Source organism: Microcaecilia unicolor, chromosome 1 (genome assembly GCF_901765095.1).
Source record: "Microcaecilia unicolor chromosome 1, aMicUni1.1, whole genome shotgun sequence".
Lineage (NCBI taxonomy): Eukaryota > Metazoa > Chordata > Amphibia > Gymnophiona > Siphonopidae > Microcaecilia > Microcaecilia unicolor.
Genome location: NC_044031.1, coordinates 511,146,747 through 511,163,334, shown reverse-complemented (window position 1 = coordinate 511,163,334; position 16,588 = coordinate 511,146,747). Strand labels below are relative to the sequence as shown.

At 42.5% G+C, this 16,588-nt stretch overlaps 1 protein-coding gene across 1 annotated transcript in view; it reads right to left on the bottom strand.

Annotated features, from left to right (window-relative positions):
• PREX2 (phosphatidylinositol-3,4,5-trisphosphate dependent Rac exchange factor 2) overlaps nucleotides 1-16,588 on the bottom strand; it is a 523,586-nt gene that overhangs the window by 389,216 nt on the left and 117,782 nt on the right.

Here is a 16,588-nt window from a genome sequence, read left to right as displayed (position 1 = left end):
CTGATACCACTGAGACAGCTTATTCAACCTGGAGGGTAGATGCAAAACAATTAGGTCTGATTGCTGAAAAGCCACTGGCGACCTACAATGACGCTCAAGAATCTGGACATAATCCCTCACTTGGAGATAAGCGAAAAACTGAGACCTAGGGACATTCAATGCACGTCAGACTTGCTCAAAAGAGGGGAAATTTCTGTTCCCGAGTTGCCTGAAATGACCCAGGTATCGACATCCATTCTTTCTCCACTGCTTAAATAGTAGGGATCCATAGCCCGCTGGAAACTCAGGACTGCCCACCATGGTCAAGAATGGACTCGACCCCCCAGTCACCTCTTGATGAACTCTCCACCACGCCCAAGCTCTCCTCAGCGCATTTAGAAATGGATTTGACTTTGATTCCCCTAGCCCCCGAGGTTGCTGAGAGGCTAATACCGCGAAGGGATCGTGAGGGGCACTCCAGCTCCCCCCAGAAATCAGCTGGTGCAAAGAGATGAGCTCCAGAGTGAATCTCATGCACCCAACGAAGGAGCGCAGAGACATTATAAATCCTTAAGTCAGGTAGCCGAACCCCTCCCTGCGCCATATGTATTTGTCCTAATCTTATTGTCACCCGCCTGTCCTGCGAACAACACACAGTTCAATTGTCCCTCTGATATGTAGTCGTGTGAGCTGAGGTTTACAGTGTGCATCTCACAAAAAGGCAAAGTGAACATAAACAAACATCATCCTGAGAAAGATGTTACCTGATGAATACATTAAAGGTAATTATTATAGAGAGAATCAGTTTGATGCACACAAATGCTGAGCCGAAATCCAGGTAGTCTATCCTGCTTATAATCGAACGAGAAAAACACCCAAGTTCCGACCTAAATCGGGAGATGGACGTTTATCTCACAAAAACGAATAACACGGTATAATCGAAAGCTGAACTTGGACGTTTTCAACTGCACTCCATCGCGGATGCGGACAAAGTTGACGGGGGCGTGTCGGAGGCATGGTGAAGGCGGGACTGGGGCATGGTTATCACCCAAACAGAGATGGGCGCCTTTCGCCGAAAATGGAAAAAAAATATGCGTTTGTAGCTAGAATTTAGGGCACTTTTCCTGGACCCTGTTTTTTCACGAATAAGGCCCCAAAAAGTGCCCTAAATGACCAGATTACCACCAGAGGGAATCGGGGATGACCTCCCCTGACTCCCCCAGTGGTCACTAACCCCCTCCCACCACAAAAAATGATGTTTCACAACTTTTTATTTTCACCCTCAAATGTCATACCCACCTCCCTGGCAGCAGTATGCAGGTCCCTGGAGCAGTTGTTAGGGGTGCAGTGGACTTCAGGCAGGTGGACCCAGGCCCATCCCCCCTACCTGTTACAATTGTGCTGCTTAATGCTTAGTCGTCCAACCCCCCCAAACCCACTGTACCCACATGTAGGTGCTCCCCTTCACCCCTTAGGGCTATAGTAATGGTGTAGACTTGTGGGCAGTGGGTTTTGAGGGGGATTTGGGGGGCTCAACACACAAGGGAAGGGTGCTATGCACCTGGGAGCTCTTTTACCTTTTTTTTTGTTTTTGTAAAAGTGCCCCCTAGGGTGCCCGGTTGGTGTCCTGGCATGTGAGGGGGACCAATGCACTACGAATCCTGACCCCTCCCATGAACAAATGCCTTGGATTTATTCGTTTTTGAGCCGGGCACTTTCATTTTCCATTATCGCTGAAAAGCAAAAACGCCCAGCTCACAAATTGTCGAATAAAACATGGACGTCTATTTTTTTTCGAAAATACGGTTCGGTCCGCCGCTTCATGGACCCGTTCTCAGAGATAAACACCCATGGAGATAGACGTTTTCGTTCGATTATGCCCCTCCACAACAACTTATTTATTAGAGTGCACATGTATAAATCTGAAGCATAATGAACACTCTAAATATTTAAACCCCTACTGGATCCAGTTATTACGCTCTAATTTGGATTCTCTTTTAATAGGAATCAATTGTATTTCTAAACAGGTAAGTATCTAATGTACCCATTCACAGAACTTACTTCAATTTCTTTCATGAACTTTTATCTACACAATTCACTTCTTTTTCTCCTGCAGGAATTCCTTCTTCAGGCAAGTAAACATTTAAAATATTTCAGATTAATTGTCTAGTTAAGGAGTGATTAAATCTATCTAATTTAACCCCTTTTTCTTTTTTTCCCCTTTCCCAGAACCTCAGATCTTCGTGGTAAGTATAAATGTTTGGTGTAAGTGCAAAGTGTCTCTCTTTAATTTTCAGAGTTCCATTTAGTTGTCTTCTCTTTGGTACTTAGCTGGATTTCCTGCTTTCTTGTCTCCAGGAACACTTCCTCTGTCTTGGATGTCTTGGATGACTTTGAACTTGAGCTTCTTCCTAAACTTATTCTATAAAGAAATTAACAGGAAAGAAACCTATCTCCCTGCAGCGTGTGCAACTCTAAGTGAGCCTGCCAGATACAAGAACCTGAACTGTATTCTAATATGAGGAAAATAAAATAAATTTCCCTTTGTTCTGGTTTCCTAAATTATTCTGTTTACTTTGCTTCCCTAACTAACTAAAACAGAACAATTCTTCTTTTCTTGAGACTGCTGAATTCTTTAGGTTCACAGCAAAACCAATCACTCACTCACACTGCCACACTAAGTTCTCACAGCTCTAAGAGGTTCAGTCTTAATAAATCTTAACTTTATTTTGTTTGAAACTCAGATAATTTAATTATCTAATTAATACAAACTTTAAATATCAAATTATTTGCTTCCCATAAATTCCTTTGTAAATACCTTGGTGACCCAGCAGATATTCTACAGGGATAATATCATTCCAAAACCTTTTACTATTACCTTCACTTAATGAAAGTGTGAAAGTTTAATGCTTTCCAGCCCCTATTTATAGAGTAACTGTAATTTACCTTAGACCTTGTCAAAAGGATCAAATTAAACCTGTGGAACTCAGCTTTCCACTCTCAGAAAGGAACTCAATCCCAACCCCAAAATATAGTACAAACCTCTTATATCTCCAACCTTTCAATTAAATTATTCTCAAACACTCTTTTATTGTCACATTCAACTTTATCAAGTATCCTCTCCTTCTTTCAGACCTCACACACACACACAGATAAATGAACAGGTCCTCCCTTATCTGGATCTTCCATTGCTCTCCTTCAACTGTCACTAAGCAGATCTCTAACAACAGTAGTGCAGCCAATCAGGAATCTCTATTTGAGACCATATTTCCATACAGGAATTCCATTTTACATTTCTCATTAAAACTAATACATTAAACCATCGTTTCTGGGTTTAAACCATATAACTCAGGTCAGAGCCATACTCTAACATTTACCCTGTGAAACTTTCTATGAAATTTGACCTCCAAACACCCAAACTGGAACCCTTCAAAAACCTTATAACTAATAAGTACAAGTTTCTAGCATCTGAATTCTAATCTTGAAATTCATGCAATCCCTTTCAAAATACATTTTGGATTCTTTTAAAACTTTAAGGTGTCAGTGTAAGTCTCCTTTGACACCACTGCGCATGCATCCCAGAGCCTCCCTCAGCTCCCAGATGCCAGGTATTAAATAAATAAAAACTTTTCTTCCACTCGTTATAGTGAAAAAACATTCATAAAGTTTAAACAAGGAAAACACTTTAAACGTCATGATTCGACACCGTTTAAAAACTACATTTATAGAAAAATATTTTTTATATTATTTTTACGTATTAATCATATGTAAATAAAATAAAATCAAACCTCTGAAAAGAAGCTGATTGGCTTGGATAAATACATGTGTCGATGTTTTATTAGCATGACTTATGTCTTTTGTTTATCAGTCATTATCTTATATTTATTATTCATGTTGTTCGGTGTTTCTCTGTCCACAGTTTCTGTTAATATATTATAAATTTAAAAAAAATTCACATTATTGTTATACATTTACAGTTGTGTAATATTATCATGAATGTTAATAAATGTTTGCTGTATATTTTATAAAGGCAGATATATTTATCCGATATATATTTTTTAAAAACGTTTTTCATCTATTTTGTGTTTTTTGTAGAAAGTTGTTTGTGACCCCTGAGGCAGGCACTTTGGCGCGAAACATGGACTGTGTCGAGTCCTTGATATGAATATTCTGAATAAACTGCTCTTTGATATTATCTCCCTATTGGTTTGTACATTTGTCAGCCTCTACTTTGGCTGGTTTGTTATTGTAAATGACAGCCCATTCCTAGTGGTCACTGCTGAATGCATATATTTAGCAGTGACTACTTTTGCAGATAGTGCCATTAAATATATGTAAATAATTTAAAAGCCACAGCCTGCATTTAAAAGAGCACTGACCATGGCATTTGAATATTGAACTGTGTATGTTTAACTTGAATTAATTTGTGTTAACGTGCATCATCAATGCATGTTAGTAAATGAGGTCCTTTATTTTGGTAAAACTAGGAGAATGGGAATTGATATACCACCTTTCTATGGTTTTCACAACTACATTCAAAGTGGTTGACATGGTAAATAAAGGTACTTATTTGTACTTGGGGTAATTGAGGGTAAAGTGACTTGCCCAGAGTCACAAGGAGCTGCAGTGGGAATTGAACTCAGTTCCCCAGAATCAAAGTCTACTACACTAACCACTAAGCTGAATGCTATGCACAAGACTTCTCACACATAAAAATTATATAAAGAGGGGTGTTTCTGAGGCCTTTGTTTGAGTACTGTAAGAATTGGGAAGCCCAGTTCTGTAACACAGAAAAATCAATAATATTACAGGGAATATGAAAACTTCTGCTCAATGTGCTGCTGCGGCTAGGAAAGCAAATAGAATGTCGGGTATCATTAGGAAAAGGATTGAAAACAAAAATAAGGATATTATTCTGCCATTGTATCGATCCATGGTGCAACCGCACCTCGAGTATTGTGTTCAATTCTGGTTGCCGCACCTCAAAAAAGATATAGTGGAATTGGAAAAGGTGCAGAGAAGGGCGACAAAGATGATAAAGGGGATGAGACGACTTCCCTATGAGGAAAGGTTGAAGAGGCTGGGGCTCTTCAGCGTGGAGAAGAAGCGGCTGAGGGGAGATATGATAGAAGTCTATAAGATAATGAGTGGAATGGGTCGATGTGGAGCGTCTGTTTACTCTTTCCAAAAATACTAGGACAAGGGGGCATGCAATGAAGCTGCAGTGTGGTAAATTTAAAACGAATCAGAGGAAATCTTTCTTCACTCAACGCGTAGTTAAACTCTGGAATTCGCTGCCAGAAAAAGTGGTTAAGGCGATTAACTTAGCGGACTTCAAAAAAAGGTTGGATGGCTTCCTGGAGGAAAAGGCCATAGAATGTTATTGAATGGATGAGAGAATAATACACTATTTCTAGGAGGGTCGGGACAATTGCTTGTTCTTTTGGCCGCTGTCAGTGACAGGGTGCTGGGCTCGATGGACCCTTGGTCTGTCCCAGCATGGCGATGCTTATGTACTTATATTAGACCCCAAGCAACTATTCAAGGTCAATACAAATTTCTAATGGAAGAAAAAGACCTCAGAACCTGCTGCAACCAAAATAGCAGCTAAAAGTACAATTAATCACCAGTCATTAACAAAAACCCCTTATAGTTTCTAAATTTAATTCAGTGAAAAACTGTGCTGCAAAATAAACATGCTTAAATAGAAAGCAGAACTTATCTTGGAGTGGAGGAGTAGCCTATTGGTTAGTGCAGGAGGCTTTGATCCTATTGAAGTGGGTTTAATTCCCACTGCATCTCTTTAAGGCTTATTTTTGAAAGTGATCGCCGGCCATCTTCCGACATAAATCGGGAGATGGCCGGCGATCTCATAAAAGCGGCAAAATCAGTATAATCGAAAGTGATGTTTTTGACAGCATTGCTGCTTTCCCGTCACCACGCCAGTGAAAGTTCAAGGGGGCGTGTCGGCAGTGAAGCGAAGGCGGGACATGGGCGGGCATGGGCGTGGCTACCAGATGGCCGGCTTTTGCGGATAATGGGAAAAAAAAAGCGGCGTTAATCAGTATTTCGCCGGGTTTACTTGGTCCTTTAATTTTCACGACCAAGCCTCAAAAAGGTGCCCCAATTGACCAGATGACCACTGGAGGGAATGGGGGATGACCTCCCCATACTCCCCCAGTGGTCACCAACCCCCTCCCACATTAAAAAAATAAATATAAAACACTTTTTTGCCAGCCTCTATGCCAGCCTCAAATGTCATACCCAGCTCCCTGACAGCAGTATGCAGGTCCCTGGAGCAGTTTTTAATGGGTGCAGTGCACTTCAGGCAGGCAGACCCAGGTCCACCCCCCCTAACTGTTACACTTGTGGTGCTAAGTGTTGAGCCCTCCAAACCCCCCCAAAACCCACTCTACCCACATGCAGGTGCCCCCCTTCACCCATAAGGGCTATGGTAATGGTGTAGAGTTGTGGGGAGTGGGATTTGGGGGGATTTGGGGGGCTCAGCACCAAAGGTAAGGGAGCTATGGACCTGGGAGGTATTTGTATATTTTTTAAACATTTTTAGAAGTGCCCCCTAGGGTGCCGTCCTGGCATGTGAGGGGGACCAGTGCACTACAAATGCTGGCTCCTCCCATGACCAAATGCCTTGGATTTTGCCGGGTTTGAGATCGCTGGCATTTTTTTCTATTATCGCTGAAAAACAAAACCGGCGATCTGAAACCCGGCGAACTCTGGCATTTGGCCGGGCTAAACCGTATTATCGAAAAAAAAGATGGCCAGCCATCTTTTTCGAAAATACGGTTCCAGCCAGCTGTTGCGCCGCTGCCAAAATAGATCGCCGGTGATGTTCGATTATGCTCCTCTTTGTCAACCTGGGCAAGTCACTTAACCCACCATTGCGCCATGTACAAAATAAGTAGCTGTATATAATATGTTTACTGCATTGAATATAACCACAGAATATCAAGTCCCATCCCCTTTCCCTATCTTAAAAAGACACCCAGCAGAGGCTTTGTTTCATATTACAGCTTGTTTTAATTAAATTTGGATTTTTTTTCTGTTTTTTTTATTATGGATTTACTGTTATACTGTTATTATAAATTACTTTGTTTTATGTTTAGACATATGGTTCGTGGTTTATCTGCTTGCTGTGTTCTTTTATTTGTTCAGTATCACTTTTTTTTACTTTATTTACTAATTTTTCCTTTCAAACAGTTACAAACAGAAACAACTAAACAAATATAAAAAAGTTTAATGAATACTTCAAATACATTCCTAAATCTAAGGGTCCATTTTGCTGAAATATGCTAAGCACTAACACATGTTTAATGCAAGGAAATAGCCTAAGGCAGGACACATTAAAGTGTTTTGCATTAGTTTTGCCATTTTTGTGCATTAACCACAAACCCTTAGTGTCTCCTAAATAGGACTTCCACGTTAATTTTATTCATTGGCCATATGCTAATGCTAACATTAGCGCATGGTCAGAAGGAGTAATATAGCAAAAGGCCAAATTTACCACTGTGCTAGAAATGGGCTTAGCACATGAGAAAGTCCTGTGTTATGATGCACTAAGCCAGTGGTTCCCAAACCTGGTCCTGGAGACACCCCAGCTGATCAGGTTTTCAGGATATCCACAATGAATATTTCACTGCATGCAAAACTCTCTCATAAATATTCATTGTGGATATCCTTAAAACCTGACTGGGTGGGGTGCCTTCGGGACCAAGTTTGTGAACCACTGCACTAAGCCTATTTACTAGCACAGCTCAGTGAAGAGCCCACCCCCATCCAGAAAGCCACCAACAATGAATTTTAATAGTGCCCAGGTTATATATTTGTCATGCTGGTGCCTTGGTGAGTTTTTACGTGGGGTTGGTCTTTGCAGTGCAGTGTCTGGGTTAAAAAAAGTTTTAAATTTAAAGTAGGATCAAAACATATAAACCCCATATACACCATAACAACGCCTCAAGATATTACCCCATGTACTCCACTTCCCCGTACTCTCTCCCATTCAACAATCTACCCACAGATAAAAACTGTCTACCCCATCGCTCTCTTGCTATCATTCGATCAGCGTAGTAATTCCCCAACGTCATATCCTTTAGTTTCTACGCCCCAAAGGTGATTGATCTGACTGTCTTCCTTAACTATTCACAATGTAACCCATAATCGTAATGTAACAAACTGTATTTCCATCATTTACAATGTATTGTAAGCCACACTGAGCCCGCAAATAGGTGGGAAATGTGGGATACAAATGCAATCAAATAAATAAATAGGTGGGTTTCTGGGTGGAGGTTGGCTGTGCAATGCCCAGGACATTTAAAAAAAAAGTCTTAAATTTAATACTGGTATCCTTCAGGGGGGGAGGAGATGCCAGACCATGGGGGGATGGGTAGGGGGGTAGGACAAGACTGATGCTAGGTGACAGGGAGGGGTTGGGGTGGAGTATGGTAGGGCTGATATCTATCTACGGGATGAATGGTGGGGAAGGGAAGGGATGGGCTGACACTGGACTATGGGAATGGAAGGGGGGTAAGGTAGAGAAGGGAAGAACTGATGTTAGGCTACGGGGATGGACAGAGGGCAGGAAACAAAAAGAAGGGCAGATGCCTGACTATGGAGATAGATGGGGGGCAGGGAAGGAAAAAGCTGATGCCAGGCTACGGGGATAGATGGGGGGGTGGTTAGGGAAGGGAAGGACAATTTCTAATTTGTGGTCCTTTATTCTGTAATTGATGAGGGTTGGTCTGTGTTCTGCATATGACTCAGTGGGTGAGAGATTCTGCTGGTGTGTGGTTTGTGTGGGGATCTATGAGCCTGACTTGTCTGGCTTTTCCAACAGGATGCATAGTGCTGCCTTGTAAAGGTACTGTTGGAATTGGTGTTAAGGTTTGCAACATAGGATCTGAGGAGCCTCTTTGCAGGATTTAGTGTTACTTTAAAAAGTACCTGGCAGCAAGGGATTTTGTTGCTATTATTGAGGTGCTACCAGAATTTGAATACATTGTTATATGTCATTGCTGTAATTATATTGCAGGATCCTGTCATGTGCGTTGCGATCTTTGCCATTATAGCAGACTTATGTCTTGTCAAGTTTGACATGGCATAATGTAACTATATTTAAAAATATTGTTTTTTATGTATGTGGTTTATGTTGATGCAGGCCAGCTGTTGGGCAAACTATGTAGAAATCCATCATCAAGTGCATTCTAAAGTATTATTTTGATGTATCCCACCAGACAGGACTTAACAAAGATCTGGGTTTTCTAGCCCATTATAAACCATAAAATTGTATTACTTTGTCACCCTCTTATCTCCATGCATATCTCCCTGTCCCTCATCCACCCAGCTCTCCCTGCCTCTCACCTACCCCACCCTCATCCTCTTAGACTGTCACTGAAATGTTTTGATGTTCCACTTATATATACTGTCATCTACCAACATTTGCTTATTTCCGATCTGACGAAGAAGGGCTACCTTCAAAAGCTAATCAAAAAATGTATTACGTTATGCCCAATAAAAAAGGTATCATCTTATTTTCTTTTCCATGTTTTATTTTGTTTTATTTCTATTGATTACCTTTAAAAGTGGACTAACACGGCTACCACAACTCTCTACTCAAGATGTATCCCAAGGAACACTACTAAGCAAATAGAATGATAGGTATTTTTAGAAAAGGAATGGAAAACAAAAGTGAGGACGTTATAATGCCTTTGTATCGCTCCATGGTGTGACCGCACCTCGAATATTGTGTTCAATTGTGGTTGCCACATCTCAAAAAAGATATAGTGGAATTAGAAAAGGAACAGAGAAGGGCGACAAAAATGATAAAGGGGATGGGACAACTTCCCTATGAGGAAAGGCTAAAACAGGTCTCTTCAGCTTGGAGAAAAGATGGCTGAGTGGAGATATGATAGAGGTCTACAAAATAATGAGTGGAGTGGAACGGGTATACATGAATCGTTTGTTTACTCTTTCCAAAAATACTAGGACTAGGGGGCATGAGATGAAGCTACAAAGCAGTAAATTTAATACGAATTGCAGAAAATGTTTCATCACTCAATGTGTAATTAAACTCTGGAATTCGTTGCCAGAGAACATGGTAAAGGCGGTTAGCTTAGCAGGGTTTTAAAAAGGTCCGAACGGCTTCCTAAAGGAAAAGTCCCTAGACCATTATTAAATTGACTTGGGGAAAATCTACTGCTATTTCTGAGATAAGCAGCATAAAATGTACTGAACTTTTTCGGGATCTTGCCAGGTATTTGTGACCTGGATTGGCCACTGTTGGAAACAGGATGTTGGGCTTGATGGACCTTTGGTCTGTCCCAGAGTGGCAAAACTTATGTACCTATATATATAGTGCCCACCCATATTAGCTCTGGCCTTACCCAAAATGTCAGGTCTGGCTATGCCAATGCTCTACAGAGCTAAGTTAACTTCCATTAAAGGAACAGTAATAGTTATTGTTGACGATTTCCATAGTACATAGGAAAGGGAGTGGAGAATATTCATGGTTCATGTGTCGGTCACACGCATACAAGCTACTACATCTGATTATGCACAATGAGATCAGTCGCCATAAACAAAGCATGTAAAAATTTGGGACAGATACATATAAAAAGACTGTTTTCAAAACGTTATGCTATAATCTTTTTTGCAGCATGAGAAAGAATGTTTTGGCAGGAACACCTATAAATATTCAGTCATTTGTGCAGCTCAGGGATTTCTGCAAAAATATGGCTACACTGCCAATGTCCAAAACTGCTGTTCTTTGGGCCAAACCATGTCATTTCCTCCATATGCCAAAAACAATCACATACCCTAAATTCTACTGACAGTCTTAAGATCCTCGCTAATCCCAAGTCTATATCAGGCTACAATGAAGCTACCAAGCCAGTTAAAGGTGGAGGAGTAGCCTAGACTGTGAACTAGAGAGACCAGCATTCCAATCCCATTGACTGTCCAATGCGGGCTTACCACTCGCTCTTCCGGGATTACTGCCAGCCCAACACAGCTGCCGGTGGTAGTCCCGCCCCGAGCGCACACCATTTCTGGGGGAAATATAAAATCCCTGAAAATGGCTTGCATGGCGGTAGGGGCTCCCCGCCACTTGGTCACATGGTAAGAGTTCTCTTACCACATGGCCATGTGTGTCTGGGGGCTTTTTACCCACCATGGTAAAAAGGGCGCTGGCGCATGGGAAAAATGACCCCGACGCTAGCGCAGGGCCCTTTTTCCCACAGCTTGGTTAAAGGACCACTTAACCCTCCATTGTCTCTTCTACAAACTTAAGGGCCTCTTTGACTAAACTGTGTTGGCTGCTTAAAAGGACTTATCCCTGGACATGTTCGAGCGTCTTGTAGTAAGTTTGGCATTAACATGCACAAAATGCGCACTAAAGAATTTTTAAAAATTTTCCATGAAAGGGATGTATCGTGGTCAGAGAGTGGGCATTTCTGCACTAATCAGTTAGCGCATCTCCATTATCGTGAGCTAACTGATCAGCACAGGCTTAGAGCATGAGCCCTTAACACCTACAAAATGGGTGGTGGTAAGTAATCACTCGTTAATTGTTGTTAATGGCTGTGCAGAAACAGCAACATTAGCGCGTGAGAGCAGAAAAACTCAATGGTTGAAAATCAATCACATCTGTTGTTAGTGATCGATTATATACCTCATATTTTGAAAATATTACAAAGGAGGAAAAAAGACCTCAAAAGTCCAGATGATGGTATCTTTCTATCTCATACAAACATAATCAATCAGACTCCATTCAATGTTACAGAAAGCAAGCACTTAGCTTAAAACATGTTTCAAGCAGCAAAAGAGGCAAGCACAATCTTGGATTTTTCTGCCAGAAAGGATAGGTATTGGAGGATTGGTGGCACCCTAAATATGTAAATACCTTAGGATTTATAAAGAGACTATTAATTCATTGGTTGGAACTGTTACCAAAAGTCTTAACACAAAAGAACATTTCTTTCAGCAAAGTGACCTGTTGGATATAATGTGAACTCTCCCTTGAAAGTATGAAGTTTGGATATCTGCCTGTTGCAGCATTCCAGTAAAGCTTGTTTTCATAAAATACAAATCCTGGAATGGAGAGTTTCTTTGGAGTGTGAGTGAAGTTAATTTGCTTCCAGATTGAAAAAGAAATAAAGTAAAAGTGAGGCTTAAAACCCTATGGCCTACCAGGATAAAGCCCAGCCCCGGCCTGCGCCCATCTCAGTAGAAATAAAACTTTTGTGGTAACCCTGGTTCGGGTGCTGAGTCGAACAGCTGGCTGGTGCCTGGAACTTTGTGGTAAGACCAGGATTACATATAACTACATAAAAATATAGAAAAATGAAGGTAGATGAAGATGGGAGTAACTAGCGAGGTAATTAAATTTGCTGATGACACAAAGTTATTCAAAGTCGTTAACTCGCGACAGGATTGTGAAAAATTACAAGAGGACCTTACGAGACTGGGAGACTGGGCGGCTAAATGGCAGATGACGTTTAATGTGAGCAAGTGCAAGGTGATGCATGTGGGAAAAAAGAACCCGAATTATAGCTACGTCATGCAAGGTTCCACGTTAGGAGTTACGGACCAAGAAAGGGATCTGGGTGTCGTCGTCGATAACACACTGAAACCTTCTGCTCAGTGTGCTGCTGCGGCTAGGAAAGCGAATAGAATGTTGGGTATTATTAGGAAAGGTATGGAAAACAGGTGTGAGGATGTTATAATGGCATTGTATCGCTCCATGGTGCGACCGCACCTTGAGTATTGTGTTCAATTCTGGTCGCTGCATCTCAAGAAAGATATAGTAGAATTGGAAAAGGTGCAGCGAAGGGCGACTAAAATGATAGCGGGGATGGGACGACTTCCCTATGAAGAAAGACTAAGGAGGCTAGGGCTACTCAGCTTGGAGAAGAGACGGCTGAGGGGAGACATGATAGAGGTATATAAAATAATGAGTGGAGTGGAACAGGTGGATGTGAAGCGTCTGTTCACGCTTTCCAAAAATACTAGGACTAGGGGGCATGCGATTAAACTACAGTGTAGTAAATTTAAAACAAATCGGAGAAACTTTTTCTTCACCCAACCAGTGGCGTAGCCAGACCTGAGATTTTGGGTGGGCCCAGAGCTAATATGGGTGGGCACGCACTGTCTATATAAGTATGAGTAGTGTCTCTTGGGATCCTACAAAATAATGCCTAAGAATTCACTTGATGATGGATTTCTAAGTAGTCTGCCCAACAGCTGCCCTGCATCAGTATAACCACATACATACTTAATGGAAAAATTGATATTTTTAAATATAATTACATTATCCCACAATCTCTCCACTGCAAAATGCTATACACAAACTTGTGCAAAAACACACTCGTATCTTTAAAACCATAACAGCACTAATTCCAAGGACAGGATGAGCTACAACATTATGCAGAACTGTAATTACACTAGGCTCTAAAACACCAATACACTACCTCGTGAAAAAAAGCAAAACAAAAAGGGCTGCGAATACTACATACTAGCAGAATACTGCACCTTGATCACACTTGAAAAACACATGACACAACAGACATGACACAAGGAACTAAAGATCAAAAAATATGAAGGCAAAATACTGAACTGGAAAGTTAACTCAAGAAGTCAGACTCAGCATGCAGCAATACCAGAAAAATTTAAACTTACATGCAAAATATCACAGATGCACATTTCCAAAAGATGACATATTCAAATTAATAAATTCTGAATAAAATACTTTTTTCTACCTTTGTTGTCTGATCTATTCGCTTTGGTCCCAGTGTCTTCTGTTTTACGCAGTGTCTTCTTTCCATTTGATATTTTTTCACTCACCATGTCCACCATACTCCTGTGTCCTTATGTGTCCTGTCTACCATCTGTAGCCCTGCCCCTATCCTTCCTCGAGTTTCAGTATCTGCCCTCAACGTGTTCCAACCCAGCCCTTAAACTCAGCAGTTTTCCCTCCATCCATATCCAGCATTTCTCCTCACTCCCCTCCATCCATGTGCATCTACTTCCACTGTCTTCCCTTCCCTCCATCCATGTCCAGCATTTCTCCTCTCTCCCTTCCCCTCCATCCATGTGCATCTCCTTCCTTTGTCTTTCCTTACCTCCATCCTTGTCCAACATTTCTCCTCTCTTCCCTGCCCTCCACTCCATCCATGTCCATCATTTCTCCTCTCTTCTATCCCCTCTATCCATGTGCACCTCCTTCCTGACTTCTCTCCCCTCCCTCCATCCATTCGTCCAGCAACTCTCCATTCTCCCCTGCCCTCTCCTCCAGCCATCCATCTCCAGCAAATTTCCACTCTTCCCTTTCCGCTCCATCCATTCATGTCCAGCAATTTTCTTCTTTCCCCTGCCCTCCGCTCCATGTCCAGCAACTCTCCATTTTCCCCTGCCCTCTCCTCCAGCCATGCATCTCCAGCAAATTTCCACTCTTCCCTTTCCGCTCCATCCATTCATGTCCAGCAATTTTCTTCTTTCCCTTGCCCTCCGCTCCATGTCCAGCAACTCTCCATTCTCCCCTGCCCTCTCCTCTCCTCTAGCCATCCATCTCCAGCAAATTTCCTCTCCCCTTTCCCCTCCTTCCATCCCTGTTGTCCAGCAATTCACCTCTCTCCCCTGCCCATCCTGTTTCTGTCCATCCCCTTCCCCCTTCTATTCAGCGTGTCCCCCCTCCCCCTTCACAGCATCTCCAAGCCAACTTCCGTTCCAGTCTACTCCCGAAGTTGCAGCGACGAACGGGCATGCAGCGCTGCGGTAGTAAAAGCAACAAGGAGACTGGTTCGACTCTCCGTCCTTCACTTCCCTCCCTCTGCGTCCCGCCTTCCTCTGACGTCATTTCCTTTCGGGCGGGACGCAGAGGGAGGGAAGTGAAGGACGGAGAGTCGAACCAGTCTCCTTGTTGCTTTTACTACCGCAGCGCTGCCTGCCAGTTCGTCGTTGCGACTTCGGGTAAAAGTCGCCGTTCCAGTCGTCATCGCTTGGGCGGGCCTGAGCCAAGATTGGGTGGGCCTGGGCCCACCCAGGCCCACCCGTAGCTACGCCCCTGCACCCAACGTGTAATTAAACTCTGGAATTCATTGCCGGAAAATGTGGTGAAGGCGGTTAGCTTAGCAGAGTTTAAAAAGGGGTTGGACGGTTTCCTAAAGGACAAATCCATAAACCGCTACTAAACGGACTTGGAAAAATCCAAAATCCCAGGAATAACATGTATAGAATGTTTGTACGTTTGGGAAGCTTGCCAGGTGCCCTTGGCCTGGATTGGCCGCTGTCGTGGACAAGATGCTGGACTCGATGGACCCTTGGTCTTTTCCCAGTATGGCATTACTTATGTACTTATGTACCGTATGGCCTATTCAGTCTGCCCATCCATGTCATCTACCCTCCCTTCCTCTCCCATAGTTCTATGTACTTGTTCCAAGTTTGCTTGTATTCAGTCACACTCTTTGCCTCCACCACCTCCACCAGGAGGCTATTCTACACATTCACCACCCTTTCTGTGAAGAAGTATTGCCTCAGATTACTCCTGAGTCTGTCCCCCTTTCACTTTCATCCGATGCCCCTTCGTTTCAGAGATTCCTTTCAATTAAAAAAAAACTCACCTCCTGTGTATTTATGCCACAGATAGTTTAGACGTCTCTATCACATCTCCGCTCTCCTGACTTTCTTCCAAAATATATAGATATATATTGAGATCTTTAGGGTATTATTATGGATTAAGAACTGGTTGAAAGATAGGAAGCAGAGAGTAGGATTGCTTGGCCAGTATTCTCAGTGGAGGAGGGTAGTTAGTGGGGTCCCGCAGGGGTCTGTGCTGGGTCCGTTGCTTTTTAATGTATTTATAAATGACCTAGAGATGGGAATAACTAGTGAGGTAATTCAATTCGCCGATGACACAAAATTATTCAGGGTCGTCAAGTCGCAGGAGGAATGTGAACGATTACAGGAGGACCTTGCGAGACTGGGAGATTGGGCGTGCAAGTGGCAGATGAAGTTCAATGTTGACAAGTGCAAAGTGATGCATGTGGGTAAGAGGAACCCGAATTATAGCTACGTCTTGCAAGGTTCCGCGTTAGGAGTTACGGATCAAGAAAGGGATCTGGGTGTCGTCGTCGATGATACGCTGAAACCTTCTGCTCAGTGTGCTGCTGCGGCTAGGAAAGCGAATAGAATGTTGGGTGTTATTAGGAAGGGTATGGAGTCCAGGTGTGCGGATGTTATAATGCCATTGTATCGCTCCATGGTACGACCGCACTTGGAGTATTGTGTTCAGTACTGGTCTCCGTATCTCAAAAAAGATATAGTAGAATTGGAAAAGGTACAGCGAAGGGCGACGAAAATGATAGTGGGGATGGGACGACTTTCCTATGAAGAGAGGCTGAGAAGGCTAGGGCTTTTTAGCTTGGAGAAGAGACGGCTGAGGGGAGATATGATAGAAGTGTATAAAATAATGAGTGGAATGGATCGGGTGGATGTGAAGCGACTGTTCACGCTATCCAAAAATACTAGGACTAGAGGGCATGAGTTGAAGCTACAGTGTGGTAAATTTAAAACGAATCGGAGAAAATTTTTCTTCACCCAA